Source organism: Rhyacophila brunnea, unplaced genomic scaffold, assembly GCF_057557595.1.
Source record: "Rhyacophila brunnea isolate RB1 unplaced genomic scaffold, BYU_Rbru_1.0 scaffold_13, whole genome shotgun sequence".
Classification (NCBI taxonomy): Eukaryota; Metazoa; Arthropoda; class Insecta; order Trichoptera; family Rhyacophilidae; genus Rhyacophila; species Rhyacophila brunnea.
Window position 1 is genome coordinate 37428609 of NW_028232785.1, and position 16325 is coordinate 37444933.

Genomic DNA, 16325 nt, shown 5'->3' on the forward strand with positions numbered 1-16325 from the left:
TGTCAATACGCTCAGAAGCTATGCCACAAATACTAATTTGTCACATAATACCAGTGGCTAATACTACCAACATGATGTTTGACAGACTGCATAAGTGGTACGTCTTCATAAACGTCATAACATAAATATAAAATAATGGATAAGTAAGCGAGTATCTATACGAACATGCGTTATAATTAGAAGGCAATAACACTAGTTTGTCATTGTATGTTTTTTAAGACTACTGGATGTCGAGCATTAGTTATATAAACGTACATTGCATATATAGGGTTTTTCACCAGGATGTGTCATTTAATGTTTCTTAAGATCACCAAGTTGCGAGCATATATGAAAATACATTGCATTTGTAAGGTTTTTCAGCAGCATGTATCATTTTTTGTCTCTTAAGATCACCAAGTTCTGAGCATCTATATAAATATAAATTGCATTAGGCGGTTTTTCACCACTACGTGTAATTTATGTGTTTTGAGATGAACAAGATGCAAGCATCTAAATAAAAATATTTTGCGTTGCGAACATCTATATGACCATACATTGCATTCATAAGGTTTTTTTTACCAGTATGTGTTATTTTGAGTTGACTAGGTGTCGAGGATTTATATGAACATACATTGCATATAAAGGGTTTTTCACCAGTATGTGTCACTTTATGTATCTTAAGATCACCAAGTTGCGAGCATCTATATGAACATACACTGCATTTATAGGGCTTATCACCAGAAGGTGTGATTTTATGTTTTGAAGTTCACTTAGTACTGAGTATCTTAATAAACATATTTTGCGTTTATAAGGTTTTTCACCAATGTCACTTTAGGTGACTTACGATGACCAAGTTGCAAACATCTATATTATGACCATTAAGTGCATTTATAAGGTTTTTAACCAGTATGTGTTATATTATGTCTTTTGAGGTAACTAGATGTCGAGGATTTATATGAACATACATTGCATTTAAAGGGTTTTTCACCAGTATGTTTCATATTATGTTTTTTAAGATCACCAAGTCGCGAGCATCTATATGAACAAACATTGCATTTATGAGGTTTTTCACCAGTATGTGTCATTTTATGTCTCTTAAGATCACCAAGTCGCGAGCATCTATATGAACATAAACTGCATTTATAAGGTTTTTCACCTGTATGTGTCATTTTATGTGTTTTGAGCTTACTAGATGTCGAGGATTCATACGCACAAACATTGCATTTAAATGGTTTTTCACCAGTATGTGTCATTTTATGTGTTTTGAGCTGACTAGATGTTGAGGATTTAAATGAACAAACATCGCATTTATAGGGTTTTTCACCGGTATGTGTCATTTTATGTTGTTTAAGATAACTAATTCGCGAGCATCTATATGAACATACACTGCATTTATAAGGTTTTTCACCAGTATGTGTCTTTTTATGTGTTTTAAGATAACTAAGATCCGAGCATCTGTATGAACAAATATTGCATTTATAAGGTTTTTCACCAGTATGTGTTTTTTCATGTTTTTTAAGATCATTAAGTTGCGAGCATCTATATGAACATGCATTGCATTGATAAGGTTTTTCACCTGTATGTGTCATTTTATGTCTTTTGAGACTACCAAGTCGCGAGCATTTATATGAACATACATTGCATTTATAAGGTTTTTCACCTGTATGTGTCATTTTATGTTTTTTGAGACGAAAAAGTGTCGAGCATCTATATGAACATACATTGCATTTATAAGGTTTTACACCTGTATGTGTCATTTTATGTATCTTAAGATTACTAAGATGCGAGCATCTGTATGAACATACATTGCATTCATAAGGTTTTTCACCAGTACTTGCATTTTTATATGCTTTAATATTACTATGTTGAGAAAATATAATGACTTGATATTGATCATCAATTACGTCCATGTGAGCAATTTTGTGAGTTTTTAGAGCACTTCTGCTACCAAAAACTGCGTTACAAATGCAGCAAATTAAATTACGTGAGAAATGGATTACTCTTCTCAAAATAAGTCGAAGTTCCTTCGGCGTATCTCGTTCTAAGATTTCTTTTTTAATGTCTTTCTCATCTATCGTGACTTCTGAATACTGCAACATTCTATCCTGGATTCTACCATCTGAGGATTTTTGACTGTCGCCTGTATCGTGATGCTTTGTGAAAAATCCCTTGGTAGAAACCTAGAAAAAAAATCAATATTATCAATTGTTATGTGTTATAATATTCCATTTGTTATTTTTTTTTTCACTTTGCTTCTCAGCATCTGCGGACATTATTAAATAACGAAATGGGAGTTAAATGGCAATAGTGTCTTTGGAGAGTGTGCATAAGCCTATGACACCAACACAAGAGCACTGACCTTCAGTTGGTGTTTGTGGAGAAAAAGTTTTGATGACATAACTGCATATTTCAGCCTTATAATAAATCCTGTCGCTAAATAAAAAGATGTTAACCACACATAACAAAACCAAAGTAAGAACCAAGGAGTAAGTCCCGCAGGTCATACTGACCGGTTTAACAACTACTCAGGATGGGCTGTGGATGCCAACAGTCGACCTAAGCGGTAAGTATTATAGATGTAGTATATAGGATTAATTAAATAAATGTATAGGTATTACTCGTATGCATAAGGAAATAATATGTATTTAAATGTTTAATTGTATTGTTAACATAAGATCACCGAGCAAATTTAATATGCCATTACTCAATGTATAAATTCGATTAAATTAATACCTAAACATTATATAATTACCATTATATTATAATGAAAATGACGTATCAGAATACGTAGTTATATAGAGTAGTGTGAAAAACAGCATATTTTATTATTATGCAAATTTAATAATAAGTTTAAACGTTCATCTTTACAAGTCCAGTCGATGAGCTAAGGGATCTTTATGTATGTAAACTACTTCTCTTATTCAAGATGTAACTATTTGAGAGGTAAAACTTTAATCCGCGCAGCGTCTGGTCAAACCTGATGGCCGCGAGTACATCCTAATTACGTGTGCGGTTCTCCAACTTTCTAATTAGCGACTCTATATTATTAAGACATTATTATGACTTATAAGTTAATAAAAATTAAATAAATAAATATAATATAAATAAATTTGGACCTAAATTAATAGTCAATAAAATTCTAATTCTAATCCTAAGTTAATTATTTTCTTTACAGTTTTTCTAAGAACTATATTATACAATATAATAAATTATACGTGACCTTGACTATGGTAGTGCCATTAACATTAAATATCGTTATACTGAACGTGAGTTTTATTCGTTAAAATAACTGTAGTGAAGCACCATCATCGAGTGTTTCCACTATGTACTCCAAGATCCTTATATAGATGACCCCCAGATCACATATCTGAGCTAGTCGAATCTGGGTGACTGTCACCTGCCTAACTTAGAGGCGAAACAAAGGTATATTATCATACTTCTAAATTCTACTTCATTTAATAGAACACTCACTACACGATAGAACTTCATATTGGAGAAAGTATTGTGGGGTGTGGGAATTACTATTAGACAACGAAACTCAAAATTACTATATCAAGTTAAAACTTCTACGGTTGATTTCAATATTTCTTGAATTCGGAATATTATTATTAAATATCACTATAATTAATTTGTAAATTAAATTATTAACGTTTTGCTTGCCCACTCTTGCGGCACATCCCGCTTTCGCCTATTAATTATTGGTCGTTAATAAATGAATAGCTGTTTCAGGTTTTCCATAATCTTTTGATTGTACAATCTAAAGTAAAGTAGGGAAAGGGGTGCAATCACTTATCCATACTAAAAATACACACTACATGCAAAGAGAAGTGGACAAAACATATCTTACTTGAGAGATGAATTATTATCCACTGCACAAACAAAGAAAAAGACAATCGAGATTTTGTATTTAATCACAGGTGAAATAATATAATCAGGTACTACATTTAATCACCGATTTCGTGATATTTCAACTCGATTCGCATGAAATACCATTATCTCTCTGTTTTCAAGATTCCACAATGGAAAAAAAGAGTTTTATTTTTTGCTTAGATAGAACATACGAAAAGGTTAATCGTCAAACCGACCTGTATTACTGTGCATCCTTTTTGACATTGAAGTTAATCCCTCCAAACCAAAACCCACTACGCACCACACCCGGTCTTAATCGAGCGTATCACGTGGCCCTACATTGGCGATGTGAAGCATCTAGTTAAGTTTTAGGCCGGGAATGCCCTAGGAGGAGATACCCAGGACTAAGGTTGCGACGCTCAGAGTGAGCTCTGAGTTAAACGTTACTTTCTAATGCAAAGTGCCGGGGAGAGAAGAGCACAAGGAAATTATGAAAATAAAAATGATTCTAGTGTATATAAAATAAAATAATGAAGCTAATCATACGGACAGCAAAAATTATGTGAAGAGATCTTCACGCCCGCAGTAAGACGCCGCAAATTTTTTAAATGCAAGATAATTGGCCTTAGTAGCAACCAAGTCGGACGGCCCGATGGGCCCAACAGCTGGTTGGACCGACCTGAGCATCTCCTCCCGTTCGGAGCACATTCTAAGACATTCCCAGAGGATGTGGTTGGCATCCTGAATCTCCCCTCCGCATGGACATGTCGGACGGCTTACAAGTCCAAGCTCAAAGAGCTTGCCAGCAAACCCACCGTGTCCAGTCACAAATTGACTGGTGTGATGGTCAGGAGTCAGATATTTGGTTATCTCCAATCGCCATTTAATATTTGGAAAAAACATATATGTGTGCCGGCCCTTGGTTGATTCATCCCACCGTCGGTGCCAGGTCTTTCACGCCGCGTCAAGCGTCATGAGACGTATTGTCCGCTTCAACGAGGTTACTTTTTCAGCAACAAGCCGAGGAGGCGGGGCTAGGTGAAAGTCACCAACAACGGCCTCCTCGCCTTTGAAGAGCATCGTTGACGCGCCGCTGACCTGTATGTGCAGATCTAGTGGGAGAATGCCGGCCAGGACCGGGAGCGCGGCCGTAGAAGTTGTTCGGTAGGCCTTGGTTATGGAAAGCAGCGCGCTGCGCGGTCCGCTTAAAGGAGTGCTTCTAAGTTCAAGTTTTTGACACTTATGATCAGTATTTAGACCGGCAAATCATGAATATAGTGACGATCGAACAGCGATTCAAAGATATTAATAATGTTTTACTTAAGCGATGACGCTTATTTTGGGCTAAACGGGTTTGTTAATAAACAAAATTGGCGCATATGGTGTCCAATCTGGGAGAGGCCCTAGAGATTTCTTTACATAAAAATAATGCACTAGCTTGTGCGGTTTACATGCTGGTGGAATCATCGAACCTTATTTATTAAAAAAGAGGCGGGAGCTCGCGTTACGGTCAATGGAGATCATAAGGCACTGGCCCATGATCAATGATATTTGTTGCTGTTGCACGTATGGATGGCATTGATCCTTACAAGATGAAACTACGTATCGGGATACGATCGCAACCACCGACTTATTGAATTAGGTTTATTTATGATATGAACCTGTCAATTTGTTTCCAAAGTCGTGCGATTTGACAAATATAAAATATTTTCTGAGTGGCTAGGTGACGCTGATAAGCCATACATAATTGACGCCATGGAAACCAACATTGTTAGTGCTATTTGTAATATACGGCCAGCAGTGTTCGAAAAAGTGGCACAAAGCCGGACGTACAGAATGCACTTCGTCAAGAACTCTGCGGTGGCCAGATACCACAAATCATTTTGAAATGTTAGGCACTGTCGACTGTCTGAAGGTACACGCTAGATACCTATGTCCATTCATTTTAAAACTTAAATATCTATGCTACCTGTAGATATAAATAATAGCGAGGATATTATAAGTCGCTGATCAGCAATCATGTTAGCGTGAATCAATTTGTGACTTTTTAGGACACTTTCGCATCTAAAAATGTGCAAATGCTGAAAATTAAATGCGTGAGAAATATATTACCTTTGTCAGAATAAGTCGAAGTTCCTTCGGAGTATTTGCTATAAAGATTTCTTCTTTAATATTTTGTTCGTCTATAGTCATTTCTGAACAGTGCATCACTTGATCTTCGATTCCAACAGGCGAGGATTGTTGCCTCCTATCTGTATCGTGATGCCTTGTGAAAAATTCCTTAGTAGAAAGCTGGAAAGCCAAAATTATCATTTTTATAAATTCTAAATTATGTTTTCTACTGTTCCGTTTGAGTTATATTTTATGAACGTTTATGATTTTCAGAATTTTAAGACAACAAATCATTTAGTGCTGACACCGCGACTGGCGCGTTTACATTTGTTGGCCATTAGATATAATTAACATGATATCTAAATGTGATAATTAATTAGTAATTTGTAGGCCAGCATTCAATCTTATATAGGTACATCATCCCGATATACATCATTTAAGGCATGTTCTAAAAAGATCGTGGCTAGGCGATGCGCGGATTGCGGGTCGCGTGTGCAAATGACGCATGCCGAACAAAATATAATTTGTCATATAAATCGAAGATGCGTCCATTTAATGTTCTGTTTATTGTTCTATTAGTATTTGCCCGGGTCCGACCCCATTCGGGCCCAATAGGGCACGCGGACATGGTGACAACCGAGGCCAATTTTGCGGCCTTTACTAAATTCGCCAGAGCGTACGGGGGGCGGGACACTCTCGACTCCCCTTGCGACTCTTCAAATTAAAGTCACTCTGGTAGTTGCCATATAAATTAACATCATGCATTCGCACTTCGGTGCAAGGTTGCATCACCAGTCCCGTGCGGCTCTGCTCGGGACAAAATGAGGGCTTAAATTCTTTGATCTGGCACACGTAAGCCGGCCACATATGACGTGGCTGCATATACATAACGGGAGCGGAGGTGGGAGTTTTACACACCATGTTCTATTAGTAACAATAATAATATATTCATTGACATGTTTTCTTTTTCAAGTAATTAGGTAACGTTTTTAGTCATCTTTACACGATTTAAGAATAAACCCCCGTTGCCATCACGAAACAAATTGACGTATTCACACCTCGACGTTCGCTCTCCGAATGCAAGCGAGTCCAAAATTTCGTCGAGCCTATGTATGGTCTTAAGTAAAAAAAATAGAGTAAAAATGATAATAGTACCTACCCTACCCCTACCAAGGTATTACATACGAATTCAATATTGTTATAGAATAATCCGTAAAAAGTTAAAACACAATATGGAACTCAACATATAACATCCAAAAGGAAATACATAGAACAGAATAATATGATACAATTATTGTGGTACAAGTCTTGGTACAATATGTGTAATTTATTTTGTACAAAATTAATATAGTTTTGAATGGAAATTCAAAGATTGGATTACATAATTGACTGATGTCAATAAAATATGTTCACTCTGCAACCGTGCTATGTTTATTCCTGATATTTGTTGATAAAATAACTTATGATCACCTAAATAACGTAACGATGGCCGAGCAGCTTATGCGTCGGGATGCGTGCAATAAACCTCCTCTTTGCTGGAAGCAATTTTTTTAATAAATGTTACGCCGAATGTGCGAAATTGACTATTACATGAAATGGGCAAAAATTTGCGTAAATCGTGAAAAATGCAAGCCCGTTGCCTTATTCATGAATTAGACAAAATATCTGCAGAGTGCGTGAATTCGGCAGTAATTTTTCTGCCTAGTTAATGAATTGGACAAATTAGATAGTAGCGCTACGGTGGTGTTTTTTGCAACTAAACTAAATGTAACAAATGCTTATGCATTGGTCAAAATTTACGTATATTATCTATGGTCAAAATAGATGGTCGCGCTCCGGTGGTGTTTTTTGCAACTAATCAAACTAACCAAATATGTCAAATGTCATTAATTATATTATAAAAATATACCAATCAATAACTACAATGACGTTCATATCCATTTACTATGCGCAAAAAAAATCTAGAACTATAATATGATAACGGAAGAATTTTATTAAAAGGTATTTTCGCGATTTGATTCGTGCTTGGGTATCAATCGTGCAATGGTCGATTGTATGTTTGTGATAGTTTGTCGACACTTGTTAGCTAACCTCAAAATGGACATTCACTTGAATTCAGAATTACAAGACCTAACTTAAACTGAACTAACCTAACCTAATAATATTATATTATGTCCAATTATAACTAATATAACCATCCGTATTAAATTTACTTTTTCTTCTGTCATGTTGACAGTTTAAGAATTCCATACCCTGGCGAATTCACGTAGTCGGCAGATAATTTACCTAATTCATGAATAAGGCAACAGGCTTGATTATAACATGAATTAGCCAAAATTTTGCGATTTCATGTAATAGTCAATTTCGCATATTCGGCGTACCATAAACAATAGAACAAATTAACGTTATTTTTTGTTTGCATATCTTACCTTGCATGACTTAAGGTGATGTCTCAAGGTAAAGTTGTTATCGAAAAATAGCTAGAAAAGTTTATTAATCGGTAGATATATATTCAAAAGTAATGAGAAAAATAAAATAAAAAATTAAGATGTATCGTGGAGTTCTATATACCAAAAATACGTGTCAAAATCGGTACATTTCTATCGGGTGGTAAGAATGAATGACATAAGATTTATTATCAAAATTACGATAAAAATATACCTAAATCTATTACCTAGCGAAACGCTAAACGTAAATTGGAATTTATTATATCCTTATATCTTTTTTTTTTAATTTAAAAAACATCGATTTAGAGGTTAGAAAGCATGCAATTAAAATCGAAATATGTCGGTTTAGACGCAATTTATCGCAAAAAACGATTAGCGTTTCTATTAAAAATATTATTTATTAATTTTTACGGCAGTTATTTAAATTTAATCTTGTATTTTTGTATATTAACGAATCGATAGAAATCGAAACCATAATAATTGCTCGAATTGGCAACATGCTAACAACACTTAGCCGACGCTTGGCCGTATAGTGCTGCCGTCGTGGAATTATTTGGAAACAAAATATCTTCATACAAAGTACACACACAACCATAACATGACGTTGAAAATGAAACTCACACATAGACAAGACAAAATAACATTTTTCTGCATTTTGACAAAAATCAGTTTATCAGTTTGAGGCGAAATTGCCATATGAATAAAAATAACTTAATAATTGAAATTACAATATTAACTTAATTTACGTAGAAACCTGCCTATATTCAAAATTTGAAACTGCGAATTATTTGCAATTAGTATTTGCTTAAATTACAACTGTTTTTTATCATTATTTATGATAAAAATAATAAACAAATCTCGCATTTTAACATATGGTAGCATTCGTGCTCTCGATCGAAGATCGGGTTTATGACAATTATTCTTCTTTATTTGGCCATTATTAGGTATATTGTTTGAAAACAGGAAGGAATCGACTCATCAGTAACATTTTTGTCAAGTAAGTAAACTTTTCAGTGTATAATAAATAATATTATTATCGTACATCAAAATGACAAACTATGTCACGCAGTTTTGATTGTCAAACAAACATTCAAAAATTATTGAAAAGAGTTACATATACTGTATTTTCAATCACCATCATGCATTTATCATCAATATATATTATTTTAGGCGTAGACTCATCGTTTTCGTAGAATTATAAATACTTTACGTTAGTTTGAGGTTATGTTTATGACAAATGTCATCGAGCCCATCTTGTACGTTTTCTAAATTATCTAATAGATAGTGAATTTCTTTCATTCGCATAATATGATTGTAGAACCGAATTTAATAAAATAATCTTCCCTGGCTCACAAAATGGTAGGTTTACAATGTTCTTAATAATATATTTATTGGTTTTATAGACCATCCGGTCATACACTAGATTCATTTTCATTACATGCTTTGGCATAAAAACAAGAATTCATTACATCTTGTACACATGATGTAGCGATTGTCTCGAATGAGGAGTTGACATATTATTGCCCATCATTATTTGTATTTTTACTGCTAAATACTTGAATTAATGAGGAAATATGGATAATGTAATAATATTTTTTTCCTATTGTTTCAGTATGCCGAATGCTGGTCCGGAATTGGAGGAAAATTTGTTGGTGAGAGGGCATGTTGCTGACAATGTCCTCTGCTCCTTTTTCGAATACTTCAACCTCACTCTCTTCGAAAAAATAGCTGAGCAGACAAAATTATATTCAGCACATAAAAGGGACTTGTGGTCGGTGAATACGAATTCGAAATTCGTATTCACCGGCATCAAAATTATGATGGGTACATTAAGGTTTCCGCAGACTCGAATGTACTGGTGTTATGATCTAAGCATTCCAATCATTAATCAAGCAATGCCCAGAGACGGGTACTTCAAACTGCGGAATCACTTTCATTTTGCAGATAACACTGCTGACCGCACGGGCTGCACAGATAAACTTTGGAAGATTAGTCCCTTTTTAAGTGAGGTTCTAAAAAAATGCCATACTTTGCCCAGACCTGCTCATAACTCCATCGATGAGCAAATGATGCCGTTCACTGGCCGCTGTAGACACAGGCAATTTGTGCTTAACAAGCCAAATCCTGTAGGCCTTAAAAATTTTGTTCTCGCGGCCAGAGATGGATTAGTGATAGATTTTCACATATATGTAGGGAAGGGAACGGTATCAGATGGAGATATGAAGCAGTTCGGTCTGGGCGCAAGTGTGGTCAAGTTACTCTGCCGGACTCTCCCCAATCCTCCTGCATTGTCTATACTGATCGTTTTTTCACTAGTTTGAAGCTCGCCGATTCGTTACTTCACGACAAAATGTTCTTAACTGGAACTGTCAGAAGTAATAGACTCGGCGATGTGATTAAGAAATTATAAAAACGATAAATCAATGCAGAGGGGAGATTGGGATGAGAAGGTTCGGTAGGATGACAAAGTCTGTGTAGTCAAGTGGAAAGAAAATAAATCCGTGTTATTATTTTCCACTGCGGTCGGCAGTACTCCTGTTGGTACCTGCATGCGATGGTCGAAGGAAGTAAAGAGGAAGATCAGTGCCACTCAGCCGGCCATTGTAAAGCACTACAATATGTCGATGGGTGGCATTGATCTTTGCGATCGGATAATTACTTATTACAGGACTGCGATGAAGACATGCAAATGGCCTGTGAGGGTTTTTAACCACTTTGTGGACTTGGCGGTGGTAAACTGTTGGCTAATGTATATGCGGAACTGTAAACTAGAAAATGTACCCCGAAAGGATATTATGGGACTGTTGTCGTACTGAATCAGATTAGCGAAAGCTATTATTCGGTATGAAGATCGGGTAGCCTACATTTTAACACTGCCAGCACGAGGTCGGCCAAGAAACATGTCGACATCGCAGGTAGACACAGAGCCACCAGCTCGCAGGAGAACGGTTGTCCCCCAACCGATCGCTGAGGTATGTTTGGACAGCGTTGGCCACCATTCAGCATCCGTGTGCAGATACCCTGGATGCAAGTGCCGCACCAGGTATATTTGCATAAAATGCAATATATACGTGTGCACAAAATTTTGCTTTGAGCTGTATCACACAGTATAGGATGCAGCTCAAAGCAATTTTAAAGTACATATTTAGGGTTTTATTTCATAATTTTAACTAATTTTAAGTGTAAATATATTTAATTATCCTATTTATAAGGTTTTTGTAATATTTTTATTGTGTAATGTTCTATTAAAATTGACCACTCCTATGAACAAGTTGTTTTCTTTACCTTCCCTAAGTTTATAGAGTAGGTAATATTCATCTGCAGTGTGACCTGGTATGTGCATATAGTATATTTTACTTTATAAAATAAAAATAAAAAATTTGTCAATAGACTAATACTTCTCTTCCATATTTTCATTCCTTTGGCCCTATATTGGCCTTTTGTATTCTAAATTTCTATTCAAAATGAAAAAGAAGTTGGCAAGTATAAATTGATTTAAAACTTTTCTTTTAAATCATAAAAATGTCAATACGATATAATAAAATATTGTACTTATTTAAAAAAATATATAATTATTTGAATAGGTATATATATATAATAATATTATAGTAGAATATATTATTATATTCTTATAATATCGAGGGTATACTTGCAGAACGCATTAAGTGAGTTTTTGCTGTTTTTCTGTTTTAAATGCCAAAATTCTTAGAATTTTATGCTCTACGTTCTGGTAAAACGCACTTAGTCTAAGGATATACTGGTAAGAAAATAGAAACTGCATTAAGTCATATTGTTATTTTTTTATACTGACAGAAAGCATTATATGACCTATAATGCGTTCTGTGTGTACAAAATACGGGACTTGGACATGGCATATGCATTAAGTGTGACATAATGCATTCTGTCAGTACAAATTTTGTCAATAGATGTCACCATAGGGCATAGGCCATACCTTTGAAATTTTAATTCATCTGTCTTTAGTGATTAGTGAAACAATACATTGAACCATTTGAAGAATTTATTAGAATGGCTTCGTCTCAAAGAGCAAAACATAATATATTAAAGATGTGTTGGAGTTGTTCTTATGATCGCAAAAAAGATTACATTCTAAAAAATGTTGAGATTGAAATTCCCGTTGATAGAAAACCAAGGAATGAAAAAAGGAAATCCAGACAAAACTAAAGAGTTATTTCTTTTTCAAGAGTGGACAAAAAGTCAGAGTCTGAATTTTTTTTTAGAGTAGGTACTTTACACATTTCAAATAGATCAGTAATTCGCGCATTTAAAGGACAAGAAGACGTGGGAGTACAGTTTACGTTACACGATCGTAGAGGTAAACATCCCCCTATTCACAAAACAAGCAATGAGAATTTAATCCATATAAAGTCTCACATAGAATCCTTCCCGTTTATGGAGAGTCACTACACGAGAAAGGACATATATATACGGTAATATTTAGACAGTAAATTAACAATTTGCAAAATGTATAACCTGTGTAAAGACTATTGCACAGACAACCTATCATAGAGTGTTCTGCAAAAATTATAATTTATCGTTTTTCAAACCAAAAAAGGACCAGTGCACATTTTGTAATAAATACAAAGTAAGTTGCCCCGAAGACAACATCATAATGGAAGAGGATTTTCAGAGTCATTTGAAAAGGAAAAATGAATGTCATTCTGAAAAAGAAAAAGATACGGATATGTCCAATAATGATTCCTTATTCATGACTGTAACATACGATCTTCAGAGTGTGTTACATATACCATCCACAGAGGTTTCACTGCTCTATTATAAAAGAAAATTAAATATGTTTAACTTAACTATTTACGAAGGTCCAAAGCCGAATAAAGGATTTTGTTTGGCTTGGACCGAAATAAATGGAAAGCGAGGGAGTTGCGAAATAGGAAGTTGTCTCATGTGGTATCTCAAGCAGCTTCCATCGAGTGTAACTGAAATATCTTTCTTCTCCGATACATGCGGAGGCTATAATAGAAATTTGCAAGTATCTGCTCTTTTCTTGAATCTATGGAATGCGATTCTATGCATAGTGCCATAGAAAACAGGCAAAAGTTTGCGTCGATTTATTGTGCCAATGACTAAATGATTTTTGAATGTCTCGTTTCATTTCGAAAAAGAAACCATACGAAGCAAGCGAGCTAAAATATACTGACTTTTATGACCACAAATTTTTATCGAATCAGTTAATAAAAAATAAAAACTTGGCGTAAATTGGCTAAAAATGAAATGTCTTAAATATGAAAAGGAAAAACCATTTACCATTTACCATTCAATATAAATATAATTTTAGTGATGTGTACGAAACAATAAACGTTTTAAAAATTAGAAATGCTTAGCGTATCAACCAAATTTGTTTTGTAGAAATCGAAAACATTCCACAATTATAATATAAAAATCCATTCAAAATAAGTTGTGCCAAAAAAAAGGATTTGTGTGAAAAAAGTGTAATACTGGACATTTTTCATTGGTGGTTTCAACAATTATCTGCCGAGAATAACAGCTATCCAGACTTACTTCCGGAGCCCGATATAAATGATTCCGATGCCGAAAACGACGAATAATAATGAACATTCTTTTTTTTAATATTAATACTGATACTAATCTAATTGTTTTCATGAATAAGTGCAATGTGCAAGTGCAAGGAAATGCAAAGAATGTCAATCAGAATTAAGGCTAGTCGTAATATGTAGCATACTATCCAATCTGCACACCCTTCAGAGAAATGTTATTGTAGTTTACAGTAAATAATTTAATTTAAAAAAAATCTGTTTAAAAATTATTGTGATTTATTATTATTTCATTGTATTTTTTCTATATTTCTCTAATTTGAAATAAATAATGTTATTTTCATTAAAAATATTATTTTTATTTGTATTATTATGTACCAATCTAATCATTAACATAAAAAAATATAACAATAATGTATTGTCATTTATCTAATAATATGTCAAAGTTAGCGAATAGTTACTGACAGAATGCATTATGTCAGCGGTCACATTACATTTACATTTTTAAAAAAATATCCTTACAACTAATCAACATCAAATCTTATGTTTTGTATGCCAAAAAGGTTATTCTTTATAATGTAGAAAAAAAATATATAAAACATTCTACATGGGAGAAAGCTATGAAAAAAAAAAATAAGCTATTAATGCGATTATCTCAGAACTTGTTTTAATGACTTAATGCTTTCTGTCAGTATACCCTCGATATGTAAATGAATTTTTGTCTAGCGATTTTTTTCATCTGGCAATTTAATAATACTTGCAACATATTATGGTAACTTACTGCCATCTGGTTAGAATTGACCAAAGTTTTTAGTAACAGATTTTTAGAAATTCATGGTAGATGCCTTTAAATATAAAAAGATGGCGTAAAAGTCACATTATATGTGTTATTTAGGCCAAAGACATCGCCTTAAAGGGCACTTGCGGATGATTAATTTAACGTACAGTGGATCGCAATTTAAGATACCTATTCACATTAAAATTGCTTTACATTCGAATGATTGTGATGTATAAATTATCATAATTAAATACTCATGATTTAACGAAAGATGTATAAACCTACACATATATTGTATTATTATATTATTTGTGTGAGCTAAAACCAACAAATGAAACAAGTTGGAGAGAATTAATAATGGTCAAAGATGCATTTGCAAATTCCAACCATCTTTATAAGACGGCATACATTATAATATCTACTTACAATTGGTCTGTAATCTGCATAGGAACAACCCGGTTGAGGGTATTCATCATATATTGGGTGTGAAACATCTTCAATAACCTCACGCTTGACGACGGCTTGTTGATCATCTGTCTCAGATTTTATATTGGAGAGGTGAGCCATTGGGCACTGAAAGAAGAATTATTATATTTTGTAAACACTGTAAAACCAGTTTCAGTTTTCGTAACATCCATAAAACAATGTATAATAATTATATTTACCATGAATTAGTAGATAACCTAACCTAACCTATAATATCACATATGTATCGTAGCTGTCAAATTGTATAAACATGTAAATTTTTGAAACAAAGTTTAATATCATCACAAGTTCCTTTACTGTTTGTAAAAAAGCAACATTTTATTATATTACACGTATCGCTGCTATTGACAATCTAAAGTGTTTGTAAAAGATATCATTATCCAAAAACTAACCTCGAAATTGCAACTTGAAACGTCCGCATTCTCTTGCGTTACATGAGTTCGAGGGTCCGGGTTGTTTGAATGGCTTGTCAGCGTGTCAAACAAAGGCTTGCCTTTTATATCGGAGTGTTCTCCATCACATTCTTGTTTTACATCCATGTTAAGGGTATAATATTCCAGAAGCAACGTGTTACGTGGCAGACAGAATCCTTTCAAGACAGAATTCTTAGAATAGTGTTGCCGTAATACGGAAAAGTATTTCAGTGAAAACTACCTATAATAAAAATAAACACTTGACACGGTGACACAATTTAATAATATGTATGTTTTGTTGTCTAAACAACACAATAGTACGAAAATGATCGTCAGCATTTCATCAATCATAACGAGAACAGCGCATCTCGGTATATAAAACAAATAAATCAAATCGGGTTTTTTTCTCCTATACTGTAAACACTGACGACATCTTTTTCGTGACGGCTCCACTCTCTACTAGTCTCCAGCGACAGGACACACGTTTTAGTAACGATAAAAGTTCTACGTTTAGTCGGTGTTCTTGACATTAGCATCTGTACCATAATACCTACAAAATTCAATAAGTACATTCTTGTTTATCAGATAATAGCTACACAGAATATTATTAACTGTATTTCGGCAACACTTATATACAACACAACATAAAGTTGTCAAGTTGTCTCTAGCACATTGTATAGTACGATAGTTGATACGCAAACATGGAAGTCAAGCGAGAATGTGATGGAGACCA

General features: G+C 34.2%; 1 long non-coding RNA gene across 1 annotated transcript; it reads right to left on the reverse strand.

The window, feature by feature from the left end:
* Positions 1-556: 556 nt before the first annotated feature.
* Positions 557-15781, reverse strand: LOC147077445 (uncharacterized). The gene is made up of 4 exons (XR_015069461.1): positions 15572-15781; positions 15120-15266; positions 5941-6120; positions 557-2159 (listed from the first exon to the last, which is right to left on the reverse strand). It is a non-coding gene; the product is annotated as an uncharacterized LOC147077445 (long non-coding RNA).
* Between the last annotated feature and the right edge of the window lie 544 nt (positions 15782-16325).